Below are 17699 nucleotides of genomic sequence, written 5' to 3' on the forward strand. Positions count from 1 at the left end.
AATTGTTTACTTAAATGAGTGTGAAGAAAATTCTGCATAATTCATATAGTAAAACACAGATTTTTAATCTATACTCTTAAGTTTGGAGCTGCTACAGATTCATCTCAACATATTATAATCTGTAAAAGATTATTGAGGAAACATTTTAACCAAAGAGAAGATGCAGCAAATATAAAGTTATATTGGATGGATTCATTATGTACCATATTATAACTCAGATTATAGTAATTTTAATTACAAATATTTAAATAATACAACTATCTAAAATTATTGTAATTTCAAATATATACATATCTTCATTGCAATCTAGGAAATTTATGATGAGTATGTCAAATGCATCATTGAGGAATGACAACAAAGACTAACTGCTTTGCTCACTTAGATATAGCAGCCAGAGGTAAAGTTGAAACACAAATTCTGGTTTCTTTAAGTCTTATGTTCTTCCATCACGAAATGACATTGTGTAATACAATCTAAAACCTTGGGAGGATCCTCCGGGGATCATCTTTGTTAGGCTTGTGCTTTCATGCAAACCTAACTATTTATAACTGATAGCTTCAAGAAGAGATCTGTGACCTTCCTTATTGCTTCATCTCCCAGTAGAAACCCTTTCCTTCAGTTCCAATTCATTTACTTATCTATGGCTCCCATTAGCTCTGAAGAACAATGAGAGAGAAAGTGTGAACAAGCACAAACATCCCTGAATGTATATTTTCTAATCAGCAGCATTGCCTTTATTCATTTCTCTGAGTCTAGCTATTTTTAAAAAGTCAAAATGTTAAAAAATTGATATGTTGTTTTTCTGATCATTGAATATTATGCTTTTCCTTTATAAAGTTATTAAATTCTTAGAGCAATTTTTATCAAATATAATTTCTACCTTGTAAATTGTTTTATATGTGGGTCTTTCTCATCATGAGTAAACATTAGTAGTTCCTTTTTCATAAGACCATAACTTTATTTTCTGAAATAAATTACAGTTTTATGGGATATTATTTTTCTGCCTTCCCTTCTTAAATAGTCTACATACTTAATATGGCAGCACACTAATAAAGTAATATTGAATGAAATCACTTACCACTTGTTACAACATGGATAAACATAGAGGGCATTATGATAAGTGATATGTCAGACACAGAAAGATAAATACTAGTATCATATATCACTTATGTATGGAATCTAAAAACAATAAAAAAATGAATAAAACAGAAACAGATTCATAGAGAACAAGCTGATGTTTGCTAAAGGCTGTGGGACATAAGTGAAAAAAATAATTTCATGAATTCTATGGAAAATTGTATTGGATACTGATCAATACATGTTTATTTAAATATGAAAAATATAGATAAGATGATTAGGGTGATTTTTCAACTAATATTTTAAGCATTTTTTTGGTCTTTTTAGTGAATATATTTAATATAAAAATATTTTGCTGAAATTTATTTTTCTTTGTGTATTCATATCCTACCTAATAATAGAGTAATATGCAAATTGACCATACCTTCGCTACACCCACAAGCCACGCCCACCAGGAAACCTTGCAGGGACGCTGGGGGTCGGCCGAGCCCAAGGCCGGGAAAGCCTTGGACAGAGGCTTTCCCAGCCTTGGGCACCAGCGGGGAGCCTGCACAGATCGCAGGAAACCACTGGGGGTCGGCTCCTGCGATCCTTAGCAGGGAGGCTGGGTGCAGCAGAGCCCAAGGCCGGGAAAGCCTGGAGCGGAGGCTTTCCCTGGCCTTGGGCACCAGCAGGGAGCCTGCAGGGATCGCAGACAACCACCGGGGTTGGCTCCTGTGACCCTTAGCAGGGACGTTGGGGTGCAGCAGAGCCCAAGGCCGCTGCCCGGGGCCAAGCCCCGACCCTGAAAGAAGGCAGAAGGCGGTGGCCACAGCCAAGGCCTGGGTCCCCGGTGCCGGCAGAAAACTGGTGCAGGCAGCCAGGTGAATGAAGGTCTATTGCACGAATCTTCGTGCAAACGGGCTACTAGTTAATAATATAATGATATATATGCATAATAATGACAGGATTTAAGAGATTTATTCTTTATTCACAAAAACTTTTCAGATGATGAAAATTACGTTTTCTTTCTGTTTCTTTCCTCTTATTGGTAAATTGCAAATATATATATATGTGTGTGTGTGTGTGTGTGTGTGTGTGTGTGTGTGTATATATATATATTATATATAATTATTACAATAAAGATACCTAACTCTCATCAGCTTAACCATTTGAATGGAATTGGCGTGCTTAAGAGTGGGACAACCTTATATTATTCACCTTCTGCTATGATGAAAATGAATTACACAGACTAAAAAATGATTAAAAAACCAAACAAACCCAGATCTAAATTCCAGATTAAGGAATTACAAAGGATAGAGGAACAAAGTAAATTGTGCAAGAAGAAAACACTGAACTATGGAATACTTAATTATAATTGGCCTGGTCACTACAAAAAAAATCACTGGCAACAATATCTTTCATGAACTGTTAATATGAACAAGGGTAGCAGAACATCACCTGTTTTCCATGACTACAGCATAACTAGAGTACAGGGAATATCACAAACTTTAAAGTACTTTTAGTGAATGGGGAAATCAGTCACACAGTAACTTTCTGAACTGATTTAAAACCTTTCAAATAGTTAGTTTAGGATTGACCACAATAGAGGAGACTCTGTCAGGTTCCTCATAGAGAAGACACACAGATCTTATCAAAGAGGGTTCACACCAGAAAGGGAAAGTGCAGCCTGAATTAGAAATTCTTGATAAGAGGTGTAAACCCTGGAGGATCACTGCACTCGATATTGGAGAAACAAAATAAAAGGACTTGGAAATTGTGTGGAAACAAATGTAGCGGTTTGGGGATGTGTCCTACCTGGGAATGTAAAGGCAAATTGTATGGGAGGCTATCCTTTAAAGGACTGAAGGGAACAGAAAGAAAGGAAGCTCTACAGAATCTCAGCAACCATCACAGAGAAAGAAGGCACTGGCTCCTCCAAAGTCTCATTTATGGAGAAACTTTTATGGGGAAAATAAAGCTTAAACTAGAAAGGAGAGTAAACAGTGTGATGTTAAAAGATTTGCTGAGTATAAAACATTAATCATTTAATGTCAAATTGGGTAAAAATACTCTGACTTTTGTCTTCTTATCCACTCTTTTAATTATTATGAGTTTCGTCCTGCAGTCACAATACATGAAGCCAGAAGTCTGAACTAGTTTAAGGGTCTGTGCCACTGAAAAAAGTATTTGAAGGATCTCTTCCAATAAACTGGGCTTGTTTTCTGTAATCCTCCCAGGTTTGTAATGCAACCTATTGACCCTTGAATCCTCCTCTTTTATGAAGGGAAACTCTCATAATATACTGAGAACAGTGCATAAGAAAGCAAAAGTTAAGTGTCTTTACCCAATTTGAATTGAGGGATCATTGTCACCCTCAGTAATTCTGTTAACATTCCATTTTGTACTCTGCTTTATAGTTTTTTAAATTATTTTTAAATGTAATGTATGTATGTTGTCTTATGGTACCTTTGTTAGAAAATGTGGTTATTAACATGTAATCATAGATAAAAAATTTAAAACTGTATTTTATAACTTTATTTGTACTTATAATTAGTTGAGTAAACCTTATTTGGGTCCTGTTAACCCACAATAAAAAGCTTAGCCTGTAATAAAAAGTTAAAGGCATTTACTTGAGCAAATGAGGGATTGCAGTCGGAAGGTGTAGATGAAGGCAGCAAACACGAGCTGTGCTCTAAAGGGAACAGAGAAAGGCAGGGTTTACAAGAGCTGTTCTCAGTTAGGTTCTTCATGTAAATGAGGCCTTATGGGCTGTGTCAGCTGGGATGGCTAGGCCCATTGGGCAAGAGGAGGATGCAGGTTGTTGAAAGGGATGAGTTGCTTTCAAGATAAAGCAGGCAGAAGATGAGGAGCAAATAAAGTTCATATATGTCCATGTATCAATCATTGATCCAGGATGTTTGCAGTTCAGCCTTGAGCTGAGTTCATCAATAGGTCAGCAACTTAACCACAGTTCCAAGAACTGAGACATGAAACTTGCATAAGTCACATTTCTCAGTGGCCTCCTGACTCCATTTTAAGTGATTCTCTTACTAGTGGTTATTGCATTTTATTTTCTCCATTATGAGCCCTAAGATGATTATTTCTATACTAGTGACCCAGTGCCCAGATTCATGCACATTGAAAGGAAGTTAATTAGAAGGTGGCCGGCGGGATGGAATGGGGACAGACGATCCGGCCACACCCTGGAGTCAACCTCCCACGGTCCCTCCCCTGCAAGCCGTACCTGGGGTGGCGCCGTGGTTTGAAGGGCATTTGCAGAATGAGTGGGGTCCCTCAGCCTCTTGCACTGAGGGCATTGGGCCAAAACCAACTCTCTGACTCCCCGGAGGGGTCCCAGAGTGCGAGAGGGCATCCTGCAAAGTTGCTGTCGTACAGGGTGTGGAACACAAGCAAATAGGCAGTAAACCAGATTTGGGCCGACAGTGCCCCAGCAGCAACATAACCCACAGCCGAAGGTGGATTCGTGTGGCCCCGTGAGGAATTGGGCTCCCTCCTCTCTGGTTTCGGGTTGTGTCACTGAGGACCACAGCTGCCAAGTCATTGCAGCTTGGCAGCTCCTGCATTGAACGCCTGCCCCCTGGTGGTCAGTGCATGTCATAGCAACTGATCGGATGGTCGGACATTTAGTATATTAGACATATGTGTGTGTGTGTGTGTGTGTATTATGCTAAGTAAGTTTTTGTGGGTAACTGAATTGTGAATTGATGAATTCAAGTATTTGAAATGCAAAAATCCTTTCTGATCATATAATTCTCTATTTAAACTTTACATAGTTTGGAAACTAACTGGAAAATATGTCTTCTATAAAAAGGAATTATTAGAATTTTGGATCAATTCTAAAATAAAATATAATTCCTTGAGTTTTTTTTAATTGAATGCAATATGAAGGCAGCAAATGTGTTTAGAAATCTTATTTTTTTTTATTTATACTAAATAAAATCTTTCATATCAATGTAATTTAAAGCAATAAGTTGTACTTCATAGCATGTTTATTCTTGAAAGCACTTAAGACTAAAGGTTCTTTTTTTATCTTTAAAACATCCTTTTCCTGTTTTTTTTGTGTATATACTTGTATGTGTGTGCAAAGCACATACTCTTGAGCACATATTGCTCTTTCTTGCATCTTATATCCTTAACATCTTCCTTCTTCCTTAACATCCTTAGATAATGTGTCAGTTTACATTCCCATTAAAACTGAATGGGAATGCCTTTTTCTCCATATCCTGTCCAACACTTATGTCTTATTTGATTGATAATAGCCATTCTGAAAGGTGTGAGGAAGTATCTCATTGTGGTTTTGATTTGCATTTCCCTTAATAGCTAATAAAGTTTATCATCTTTTCTGTTGAGCATCTATTATCTGTTGGCCATTTATATGTCTTTTTGAGGAAAGTGTCTGTTCAGGTCTTCTGCCCATTTTTTATTTAGATTGTGTGTGTGTGTGTGTGTGTGTGTGTGTGTGTGTGTGTGTTGTTGTTGTTGAGTTGTATGAGTTCTTTCTGTATTTTGGATAATAACCCCATGTTGGAGCTGTATGTAGTCCCATTCACGTATTTTTGCTTTAATTTCTTTTGTCCTAAGTGTCTTGATGGATGAGTGGATAAAGAAGATGTAGTACATATATATCCTATATAATAAAAGTAATATGCAAATCAACTGAATGGTGGAATGACCAGTCGCTATGATGCACACTGCCGTGAGGAACCGCCTGATTTGCACCCCCAATGGCCCACAGCCCCTCCCCCTGGCCGGCCCACCCCCGATTGGCCAACCCCACCCGGGGCCCAGGCGTTGAGCATCTGCCTCCCCTCCGCTTGGTCTCCGCAGGCCGAGGCCACTCCAGCAGGTGAGCTGTGCCCACATCTACAGCGCCCTGGACCAGACAGCCCGCAAGATCAACCTGGCCAAGTTCACCCACGGGCAAGTGCTCCACACTCATCGTGACTGAGCTGGTGGCTCAGGGCCTGGACATCCCACTGCTGGACAACATCAACTTCAGCTTCCCGGGCGAGGGCAAGCTCTTCCTGCCCCACGTGGGTCGTGTGGCCGGGCTGGCCGAAGTGGCACACCTACTCTTTGATGGCCGCAGATGAGGTCCCCAACCTGCTGGACCTGCACCTGTTCCTGGGTCATGCCTCCACCTTTGCCCGCCTCCAGGAGGAGCCCTCGGGTGCAGTCGGAGTGGACGGCGTGCTGGGCCGGGTGCCACAGAGCGTGGTGGACACGAGGACCGCGGCCTGAGGAACACCCTGGAGGCGTCGCTGCAGCTGCGGGGCCTGGGCTGCGGGCGGAAAACACCCAGCAGCAGTATGTGCGCTGGAGGCCAGTGTCCTCCATCAAGCGGGTCAAGGAGCTGGACTTCGCGGGCCTGGGCCTGCACCCCCTCTTCAGCTTGAGCTTCGAGGAGGAGGAGCTGCAGCAGCTGAGGCTGGTGGACAGCATCAAGCAGTACCACTGGCGGGCGGCCATCTTTGAGATCAAAGCCTCCAGCCGGGACCTGAGCAGCCAGCTGATGTGGCCAAGCGGCTGAAGGACTGCAAGGCCATGGCCAGCTTCCAGCAGGGCCGGCAGGAGTGGCAGGAGGGCCTGGCTGGCCCAGCCCCAAGCTGCCCAGGGTGGCAGGCAGAGCAGCCTTGAAAGGAGGAGGAGGGGGAGGGGAAAGGGGGGAGTGGGGAGGGGGGAGGATGTCTTCACAGAGGCTGTGGGCCTCTAGCCCATGCAGCCAGGACCTGAGCGGGGAGCCACGAGGTAGAAGGAGGAGGCCCGGCCGCTGGACCAGGATTTCTATGCCCCCTATCGGCCCAAGGACTTCGACAGTGAACGGGGCCTGAGCGTTGGTGGGGACAGGGGTGCCTTTGAGCAGCAGGTGCCTGGCGCTGTCCTGGACCTGATGGGGGACGAGACCCAGAACCTAACCAGGCGCTGGCAGCAGCTCAAGTGGGACCAGAAGAAGTGGTTTCTGGGACCGTCAGGACAGGAGGACAAGAAGAAGATCAAGACAGAGAGTGGTCGCTACATCAGCAGCTCCTCCAAGCGGGGCCTCTACCAGAAGTGGAAGCAGAAACAGAAAATTGCCATAAGCTCAACGCCTGAGCCCCAGTGGGCCGCCTGTCGGAGGCGTTGTTTGGGCCGGATTCAGTCAGGGCATGTGCAGGAGGCAACCGATTGATGTGTCTTCCTCTCATTCATGTTTCTCTCTCTCGCCTTCAATGACAAATGTCCTCAGGTGAGGATTAACAGCAACAACAAAAAATGCATATATACATAAATACATGAATATTGGGGGGCTAGGGGATGGGGCCCCACAGGTGCACGAATGTCATGCACTGGACCTCTAGTATGTGTGTGTATACTCAGCCATAAAAAGCATGAAATATTTCCATTTGTGAAAACATTAATGGGTCTTGGGTCTTGATAGTATCATGCTAAGTGAAATAAGTCACAGGGAAAGGACAAGAACCATATGATTTCACGCATGTGGGATATAAAACAGAAAACAACAAGCAAACAAACTCATTGACACAGACAATAGAATTGTGGTTACCAAGGTGTAAGGGTGTTGGGGGAAGGATGCATAAAGTAAAGGGGGTCAAATATATGGTGACAGAAGAGACTAGACTTTGGATAGTCTTTTCATTTGTAAAATTATTATATATAATTGAAAAGTACCTATTAACATTTCTAAAAATAATTATCTATATTTTAATGTGTCTGAATTCCTATCATTCATAATTTCATTAGTCTTGAATTCAGTAAAAAAAAATGAGCAAAACTAAATATAATTAAGTTCATCAGTAATTTCAGTAACGATTGGTGGAAAATACCTTTGGGATGTGAAATATGTCCTGAAAATCATAAAACACAGGAAGAATATAATTATATACAACTCATTATACTCCTTGAAATTTAACCATGAAGAAACAATAAACTTCAATTTCTACTTTATTTACTTAAAGTTTCTTTTTTCAGATCATTTTAAAAGAAACATTTTAGTGAGAAATGGAACAGAGCTATAATTCTACTCATTTACTTTTTGTTGATCACATAATATACAGTTTTTTTAAACTGTCTTCTGAAATTGCAAAAATCAGTTTTCTATTACTTGCTTAAGGGTTGTTTTTTAGTATACAATCTTGCATACATTTACCTTTTAAATTTCAAAGTTTGAATGAATACAAAATACTTTCCATAGAAGAAATTACAATTCATTTAGGGCTAATTAATTACATGAAACATTTTTTATTTTTCTATATTTCCCAATTCTCATACAAATCATTGTTTATGTGAGCATATACTAGTATATCTAGTTTTTAAAAATGAAATGGCTGGGCAGTTTAATGTCAGTGGGTCTGGGTTTTGCTTCATATTTCAAAAATGGCTCCTTTTCATAGCAATAAATTACAGTTCTGTATAGGGATATAACCATACAGTGGCAATTATTAACATTTAAAGTGAATTTTCTTATATTAGTAGAGGAAAAACAAAGGAATGTAATCTACAAACCAATAACAGGCAGCACTAGTATATGTCATCAACTTCTTAAATTCATATTATTGGTAGTCAAAATGTTTACAGTGATGAATGAATATATTCATTGGTTGTTACTATTTTCATTGTACTAATGCTGAATTCATTAGATTCAAATCTTTTCATGTAGCATAAGGGTGTTAACTATGGAAAACGAAGCAAAAATTCCTAGAATTCAGCAGAGAAGCAGGAGGAATTTCAAAAACAATATAGAGATAGATTCTAGACTAGAATTAACTAAAAGAAGTGTGAGAATAATTAAGCCTCAGTGCTCCTGAGAGAGTTGGAAAGGCACAAAAGAAAAATCTTTCTTTTTGAATTTCACAGAATATTTAAAAGCAGGTAAACCCAGTTTTAGAAATTTACATTTGTCATTTAATTTGAACCAACACAGACACTTCTGTATGATGTACTTGCTGTTTGTGAATACGTTTGATGCATTGTCATTGTCGGTATAATTGTTGTTTTAATGTTATTTGTTTTTGTCCTTTGTGGAGGAAAGTACTTATGGATCAGATCATTAGTCTTAATCCTGCTTTATTCTTAGAAAAAAATAGACAGCAAATTTGGAATAACTTAAATTCAAGGAGATCTATATATCTTTATCTGCATCTGTATAATCTTATCTATATTATATCCATATCCCTATCTACATCTATATAGTGCATAGGCTTTCAGTCTGACCTTCCAAACTGTGAACTACTCTAGCATAAAGCCTGACCTTGTCATTCTGAGTCAGCTATATTGATTTTTCCCCCAAGAAGCAGTCATTCATGTGATTAAATTTTGGACTCTAGGTCTAGACTACCTGAATTTGAAATCTGAATCTGCCCCTAACAAGCTTAAACCCTGAGTATCTCTCTGATCTCTTTAGTGGCAATGACAGTATCTTCCTATAAGTTAGAAGAATTGAATGAATAAAAGCTCTTTGACTAAAACTGTGGTATGTTATTTGTTAAATATAATACAATAAATTAAAATACTTGATATTATTTTCCTAGTTTTAGCATGAATGACAAACTCTCATTGTTATGTGTGTAAAAATGTAGAAACATTTTGAATAAATATTGAAAAATATCTGAAAAGCACAGAAAATGAAATATCTCACTTGAGAAACCTCACTTTTATCAATGTTGTATATTTTAATACAAATATCATGATACTATTCTCTACCTTATTTTTCACCTACTAATATATCTCTAAGTGCATTTTGAATTGACACAAATATGTTTTTCTAATTCTGCATAGTATTCTATCATATGGAAATGTCATAGTTTATTTACCCTATCCTCATTTAAACATAGTTTGGTTTCCAATATTTGATATTTTATACAATGCAGTAATACTCATTGGTTTGCCCTAGCCCGTTTGGCTCAGTGGGAAGAGTGTTGGCCTGTGGACTGAAGAGTCCGAGTTCAATTCTGGTCAAGGGCATGTACCCCGGTTGCAGGATTAATCCCCGTCCCTGGTCAGGGTGTGTGTGAAGGCCACCAATCAATGTGTCTCTCTGTCTCTCCTCATCCCTTCCACTTTCTCTAAAAAACCAATGGAAAAATATCATCAGGTGGTGGTCATATATATATATATATATATATATATATATGTATATATATATATATATATGTATATATATATATATACACACACACACACACACATATGTATATATATAGATATATATACACACACACACACTAATAAATGTAAATAAAGTATTTACATATTTAAATTATAGATATTATGTATTGCACTGTAACATCAGCAAGAAATATTTAAGGATATCTTTCTACTATAAGTCAAGCATTGAAAGGTAAACAGCTATCCCACCATTGCAACTCCATTCTCTTGAGAAGAGTGTGCCATTAATGGGTGTGAGCATCAGGTTAATTATGTGGCTAAACTACCAGCTTAGGTAGGCCAACTACACCAATAAATAGGTCTGTATAGTTCAAAGAATCTATATCTGTTCAATTTGTAGCATTGCTAGTGGGAGTCTCTTCAGCTGTTTCATTGATGACTAGGTTACTTAAAAATTGGAAGGCATTTCATTACAGAATGCAATAGATGCCAACTTTTTGAAACATTTAAAACAGCAGAAGCATAGCTTAAAGGCAGAGAAAAAAATGAATACATTAAAGTTTTTCCTTTCATTTTGTTCAATTTGTTAGAATATCTTTCCAATTTTTTGAAGAAGTAATTAATATGCCTTAAATGAAGGGATTTAGACAGGGTACTTCTGGAACTTGGTGTATCATCATAAGCTTAAATTATTATGAGGCAATTATTTATGTTTAGAGTTTAATACTGTTTCCTATATTTGACTTTTTAATAGCCTATACACATCAAGTTATAAAGACATTATTTATGACTTATAAACTAAAACTAATTTATATTTTCCAGCTTCAATATTTCTTTTATGACAAACACATCATAGGGTGAATACATATATTGTTAAAGCCACATTGGATTTTTGCCAAAATCAGAGTTTTGTACAACAAAATAAATTATAATACATTAACCCTAGGTAATATGTTTTGTACATATGTGAATTCAAAGAACAAAAATAACAAATTAAGCAATGAAGTCCAGAGAGCAGTTCTTATGTTTGCTATTACAATAGTTCAGTCCCGACAGTTAATATAGCTGGTGAGGGGGGCGGGGGGGAGAATTTTTTTAAAATTATATATGATGAGTATCTGATGCTCTTTTTGATATTAAGAAAAGTACTCAAAAAGTGAATCAGGAAACATATTGAATTTTGGGGTTAAAACCAGGTGCTTCCTCTAATAAAATTTTACAAATTGCAATTTTGCTAGCCCCAGTATTTTAGTCAGTTTTAAAGATATAGTTCTAAATTATAGTTATATTTCATAAAATGTTTATATAATAGACTTACTATTATCACTTTAAATTAGTAGTTTTTAAAGTTCTGTCTTTATTTCTAACACGGTAAATATCTATAGGTATAAATCAAGTAAATAAAAAGTTTTGTTCTTCAATATGTTGTACTACTCTAATAGGGTCTTAAAATTTAAAAAGTTTGATAACCACTGATTTAAAAAGTAAAGTTCCACAACAACTACTTAGTCAACTAATTCATTTAAGCTCTTCTTAAGGATCATTAGTTTTTTTAAAACAATTGTGATTTAAATTATTGCTAAAATAGATTTGGGGTTGGGAGCTCTAAATGTGAAATAATGAACCATATGAAAATTCTGTCATCATTATCAGTATTACTACCATGCTATTTTGAATACCATGGCCTTGTATAATTTCATATTAGGTAGTGTGATTCCTCAAACTTGGTTCTTCTTCTATATGTAGTCTTATAATTTTTTAAAATTTACTTTATAGTTGAAAGTATTATAGATATTCCCTTTGACCCTGCTACCGCCCCACCCCAGGCCTCTTTTCTTTTTTTTCTGTACAGAAGTGTTTTAGTTTGATGTACTCCTACGTATTTATTTTTAAGTTTGTTGCTTGTGCTTTAGACATCATATCCTGGAGGCTGCTTTCTTGATGTTTATAGCAGTTTCCTTTGTTTCATTTGGAACCTTGTACTACATAATACAACAATACAAATAGAATTATATAGATACTGACAATAGTGTTATATAAATTCCTATTTTCACATGTTTGTTTTATTAAAAGAAATATTTATAAAAAGATGCTCTCTACTTTGTTGCCAGGGAGTAAGACTTCTTTTTTACAAATTGCAACAATACTCAACAGAGATAGAGAGGCTGGAAAGAGTGTTTAGTTCATTCTTTTGTTTTCCATGTTCTTTTAAAAAATATTTTCAATACTTCTAAAAAGATTCTATTTTTTTTAGAGTAAGACTAACTTATATTTTATAAATTATATAAAGGCTCCTCTGCGGGCAGTTGAATTATGCAGCACATCTTTCTACTTTATTGCAGGTTGTAGGCTGGCCAGCTCCATAACCTCCTCTATTCCTTTGTAGTAAATGTAGATTTACTGTTTAATATTTATTGTTCAAACTCTACTTCATACTGTGGCTTCTTGCTATAAACATATGAAAAATAGTTCTTATGCATAGTTAAGTAAATACTCTATTACTCTGTAAATAAAAGTAATCATAGTTAGCTCGTTTAAATCTTGAGATGTTTTTATTAATAGTGGAAATTGGGATATAATTCAAATATTTTATTAACAGCAGTTTTTCAAATAAAATAATATATTTGTGAAAACAGCTTCTGAAAGACAAAAATTCATTTAACAATAGCACACAATTACTTGTATTGTAAGCATTTCTGTTACATTATATGTCAGGTTTTCTAATGATAACATTTTTGAGGATCACAGCAATATGAAATAAGAGCTATATTTTAGAGCTAATATAAATGTTGCTGAAATGTTATTAAAGATAAGTTTTTAATTGGAGATATATGTCGGTGTTTCACCTTTTAAGTAAAGTACACTACTAGTATACCAGTTCAATGAATTATTTATTGAATTGATTGAGGTAACACTGGTTAACAACATTATATGGATTTCAGGTGCACAATACTATCTTTTTAAATGAAGTGCTAAAATAAAATGTATAGGATAATGAATATATAAAACAGATGGTCCTGTCTGTCTTTTTGTATTTTATATCTTTAATGGATTCATGCACTATCAATCCATTTAAATTACAGAGGGGGTAACCATTAAATAGTTTTCCATTCTTCTTCACTAAGGATAGTTAAAGATGCTTAATAAAATTTGCTAATTTTGTAATGCCAATCCCCCCAAAATAATGTATCAGGAGGGAGTATTTCTGCTTCATTCCTTTTGTTTCCAGACAGCATCTAATGAGCTGGAATGATCATAATTGGCAGAGTACAATGCATTGCAAACATGTTGCTAAGGGAATTCTCGAAATGTCAAAAAATGTACCTTCTGCCTGGGAAATCAAGTAAGCCAGTGGAACTTGTATTAAAATAGAAATAGTTAAAACTTGATGTAATCATGCTTTTTTCAAATGATGAAAACAAAATAGCCTTGTCAGAAAGATAAAACTTTGCATTACACTATTTCATAACTACTTATGTTATATGCAATGATCAAAGTGATATTTTACTAGGCAAAACAGCATTCATCATTTATGTAATTTAAACCAACACAATTTCTAACAAATATCTTACATTTCCTTTTTAAAATATAGAATCAATAGTATATAATAAACGCCTAATATGCTAAGTGTCCGGTCATCCAGTTGTCCATTCAACCAATCAAAGCATAATATGCTAATGATATGCTAAGGCCACTCAACGGCTTGCTATGACATGCACTGACCACCAGGGGACAGACAGTTGACTGGTAGGTTAGCTTGCTGCTGGGGTCCGGCCAATGGTGACTGAGTAGATAGGCCGGACATGCCCTGGAGCCCTCCTGTGGTCCCTCGCCAGCTGCCAACCTCCCGCATTTTTCCCTGGCCCTGATCGTGCACCAGTGGGGTCCCTCAGCCTGGCCTGCGCCCTCTTGCAATCTGGGACCCATTGGGGGATGTCAGAGAGCTGGTTTCAGCCAGATCCTACAGATCAGGCTGAGGGACCCCACTGGTGAAAACATAAAATAATTGAATATATCAAGTTGCCTTTAAGTCATCAAAATTATAATATTGGTTTTAAATTTTTATTGTACCTATTCTATATTCTTTCTAGTTAAAAATCAGAAAATAACAATTTTTAAAACTTTGCAATCAAGTGAAAATAAAATCTTTGTGATACACATTTTAAATATTTCTTGTCAAAATGTGTCCAAGAATATCTCATTTTTACATACTCAATATTGATTTAATCATGATTCATATTAGTAAAATCATGTGTTTTTGGTGAAGGCAAATCTCTAGACAAAAGTATAATTTTCTATTTGTGAACATTATTTTTTCAAATGTTAAACACCTCGAGTACCTGTTATCTTTGCAAGTTATAGCAACACCAGGTAAGGTTCAAAGTATCTCTTGATTATTCCTCTCTTCTTATTTTTTGATACACCTCATTAACTGATTCATTCTTTAGCATTCTTTAAGTAGAACTAGTTGTAATCATTTACTAGCACCTTATTGCATAGTGATTACTTTTAACAATAATGGCTATTGAGAGAGTGAGAGTGAGTGAGGGAGCAAAAGGAGAGTGTGTGGACGTGTGGGGCGTGTGTGTGAGTGAGGGAGTTATATTCTGCAGGAATTTTTGGTGGCTGGAGGACTAGGCTCCCCTAGTTGGGAAGCCTCTGCTACTACTACTGCTGCAATCTCCACCGGGGTGGCTCGCTCTGCCACAGAGACCATGCCATTTTAAAGGGGAGAGCTGCAGTGACTGGGAGCCTATCCTCACCTCCTCCCAGGGTGCCCTCAGAAACCACCCTGGACCCTATAGCCACACCAGCCAGGGACCTGCTGCCTCAGCTGCGAACCCACAAACACTGAGACTTCAGCCTCCCCAACCACGGGCTCCTGAACAGTTTTCCGGGGGGCGCGGGGGGGAGACAAAATGGCAGCTGAATAGGCAGACATGTCCTGCATCTTCTCCTGGAGCAGATAGAAGAAACAACTAAATCGAATAACATCCACCCAGAATTGGCAAATTAAACATGGCTGGTGAGATGATCTGTGGCCAGGAAAGACAGAGCACACCTGGAGAATGAGAGTGAGCCACATAACCAGAGACCCTGAGAGGAACAAAAGTGGGGAAACAAAGAAACAGCCCTCATAGGAAAGAAAAGGAGGAGTCACCAAAAAAGGAAGTAAACGAAATGGAGACAAGCAATTTGTCAGAGAAATAATTCAGAGCAATGATCATAAGGATGCTGAAAAGGATAGAAGACAAATTCAACAACATGTGTAAGAATCAAGAGGAAATGAAGAAGAATAAAGAAGAAATGAAGAATGACATCATTGCAATAAAGAACAATATAAAGCATCAACAATAGAACAGAAGAATCTGAGGACTGCATCAGCGAGCTAGAAGACAAGGTAGGAAAAAACACCCAAGCAGAGCAGCAACTGGGGGGAAAAAAACACGTAAAAAGCGGGAGAAGAACCTAAGGGAGCTTTGGGACAACATGAAACAAAACAACATCCACATAATAGGGGTACTAGGAGGAGAGGAAGTGGAACAAAGAATAGAAAACTTGTTTGAAGAAATAATGACAGAAAACTTCCCTGATACTGGGAAGAAAAAACTCACACAAGCTGAAGAAGCACACAGAGTCCCAAACAAGATGAACCCCAAAAGACCGACAGCAAGACACATCATAATTAAATTGGCAAACCCCAACAACAAAGTAAGAATCTTAAAGGATGACAGAGAGAGAAAGTTACCTATAAGGGATCTCCCATCAGACTATTGACTGATTTCTCAACAGAAGCACATCAGGCCAGAAGGGAATGGAATGAAATCTACAAAGTGATGCAAAGCAAGGGACTGAATCTAAGAATACCATACCCAGCAAGACTATCATTCAAAATTGAAGGTGAAATAAGGAGTTTCATAGACAAAAAAGGGCAAAGGGAATTTATTAGCACCAAACCAGCAATGCGAGAAATGCTAAAGGGTCTGCTGTAAAAAAAAAAAAAAAAAAAAAAAGAAAAGAAAGAAAGAAATAGGAAGCGAAGAAGGAACACAGGCATAAAGAATAAAAATGGTGACAAACAAGTACCTGTCAACAATAACCTTAAATGTAAATGGATTAAATGTTCTAGTAAAAAACATAGGGTAGCTGAACGGATTAGAAAACATGACCAATACATCTGCTGTTTACAAGAGACCCACCTCAGAACAAAGGACTCACACAGGCTGATAGTGAAGGGCTGGAAAAAAAAAATTTTTAGGTGAATGGAAACAAAAAAAAGGCTGGGTAGCAATACTTATAAGTGACAAAATAGGCCTCAAAGTGAAGGCCATACCAAGAGATAAGGAAGGCCACTTCATAATACTAAAGGGAACAATTCAACAAAGAGCATATAACTCTGGTAAACATATATGCACCCAATTCAGGAGCACCCAAATTTGCAAACCCAGGGGCAGGATTGTAGAATCCTGTGACAAGTTAGAGTTCACCTTTGTGGCCTCCACATATGGTAAGAGACAGATTTACTATACATAGTAAGCATTGATTATTTAAAATGAATTACTCATAGATGCACTACTGATAAGTAATACTTTTTCTTCTACATCATTAGTGTGATCACAGCTTTTGTAAAATTTTCTTTCTCTTGATCCAGATAATTGTCAGTTTTTCTTATAATTTAAAGGCTACTCAGTGAATATTCATGGTAGAGAAAAGCAAATTCTTTTGTTTATGGTATTTAAAAATAATGGAGAAAAAGTTAATGAAGACAAAGTTCACCTGAATGTGATCAGTGCCCTTATAAGAGATATTATAGAGAAACTAGAGGTCCAGTGCACAAGGTGGGGTCCCTCGGCCTAGTTGGTGATCAGAGTCGATTGGGGCCATCTTGCCCAGTACCAATTGGGGCTGATCAGGGCCAGCCGGCTGGGGGGAGGGACCATGGGAGGTTGGATGACTATGGGAGGTTGGCTGTGGGAGTGTAACGTCCACCAATGCGCCTGCGTTGAGCATCTTCCCCCTGTGGTCAGTGTATGTCATAGCAACTGGTGGACTGGTCATTTGGTCGTTTGGGCATTTGGTCGCTTAGGCTTTTATATATATACTAGAGGCCTGGTGCATGAAATTCGTGCATGGGGGGGGGCTGTCCCTCAGCCCAACCTGCATGCTCTCCAATCTGGGACGCCTTGAGGGATGTCCGACTGCCCGGTTAGGCCCGGCTCCCAACTGCTTGCCTGCCTGCCTTCCTGATTGCCCCTAACCGCTTCTGCCTGTCAGCCTGGTCACCCCCTAACTGCCCTCCCTGCAGACCTGGTCACCCCTAACTGCCCTCCCCTGCAGGTCAGGTCCCCCCCAACTGCTCTCCCCTGTAGGCCTGGGTCCCCCCCAACTGCCTTTCCCTGCAGGCCCGATCACCCCCAACTTTCCTCCTCTGGTGGCCTGGTCACCCCTAACAGCCCTCCCCTGCCGGCTTGATTGCCCTCAACTGCCCTCCCTTGCAGGCCTGGTCCCTCCCA

At 38.3% G+C, this 17699-nt stretch overlaps 1 pseudogene; it reads left to right on the top strand.

The window, feature by feature from the left end:
• The window catches only part of LOC103288804 (ATP-dependent RNA helicase DDX54-like), a 62936-nt pseudogene that overhangs the window by 38328 nt on the left and 6909 nt on the right, over positions 1 to 17699 (top strand).

The sequence above is a fragment of the Eptesicus fuscus genome, chromosome 4 (assembly GCF_027574615.1).
Source record: "Eptesicus fuscus isolate TK198812 chromosome 4, DD_ASM_mEF_20220401, whole genome shotgun sequence".
In the NCBI taxonomy this organism is placed as follows: domain Eukaryota; kingdom Metazoa; phylum Chordata; class Mammalia; order Chiroptera; family Vespertilionidae; genus Eptesicus; species Eptesicus fuscus.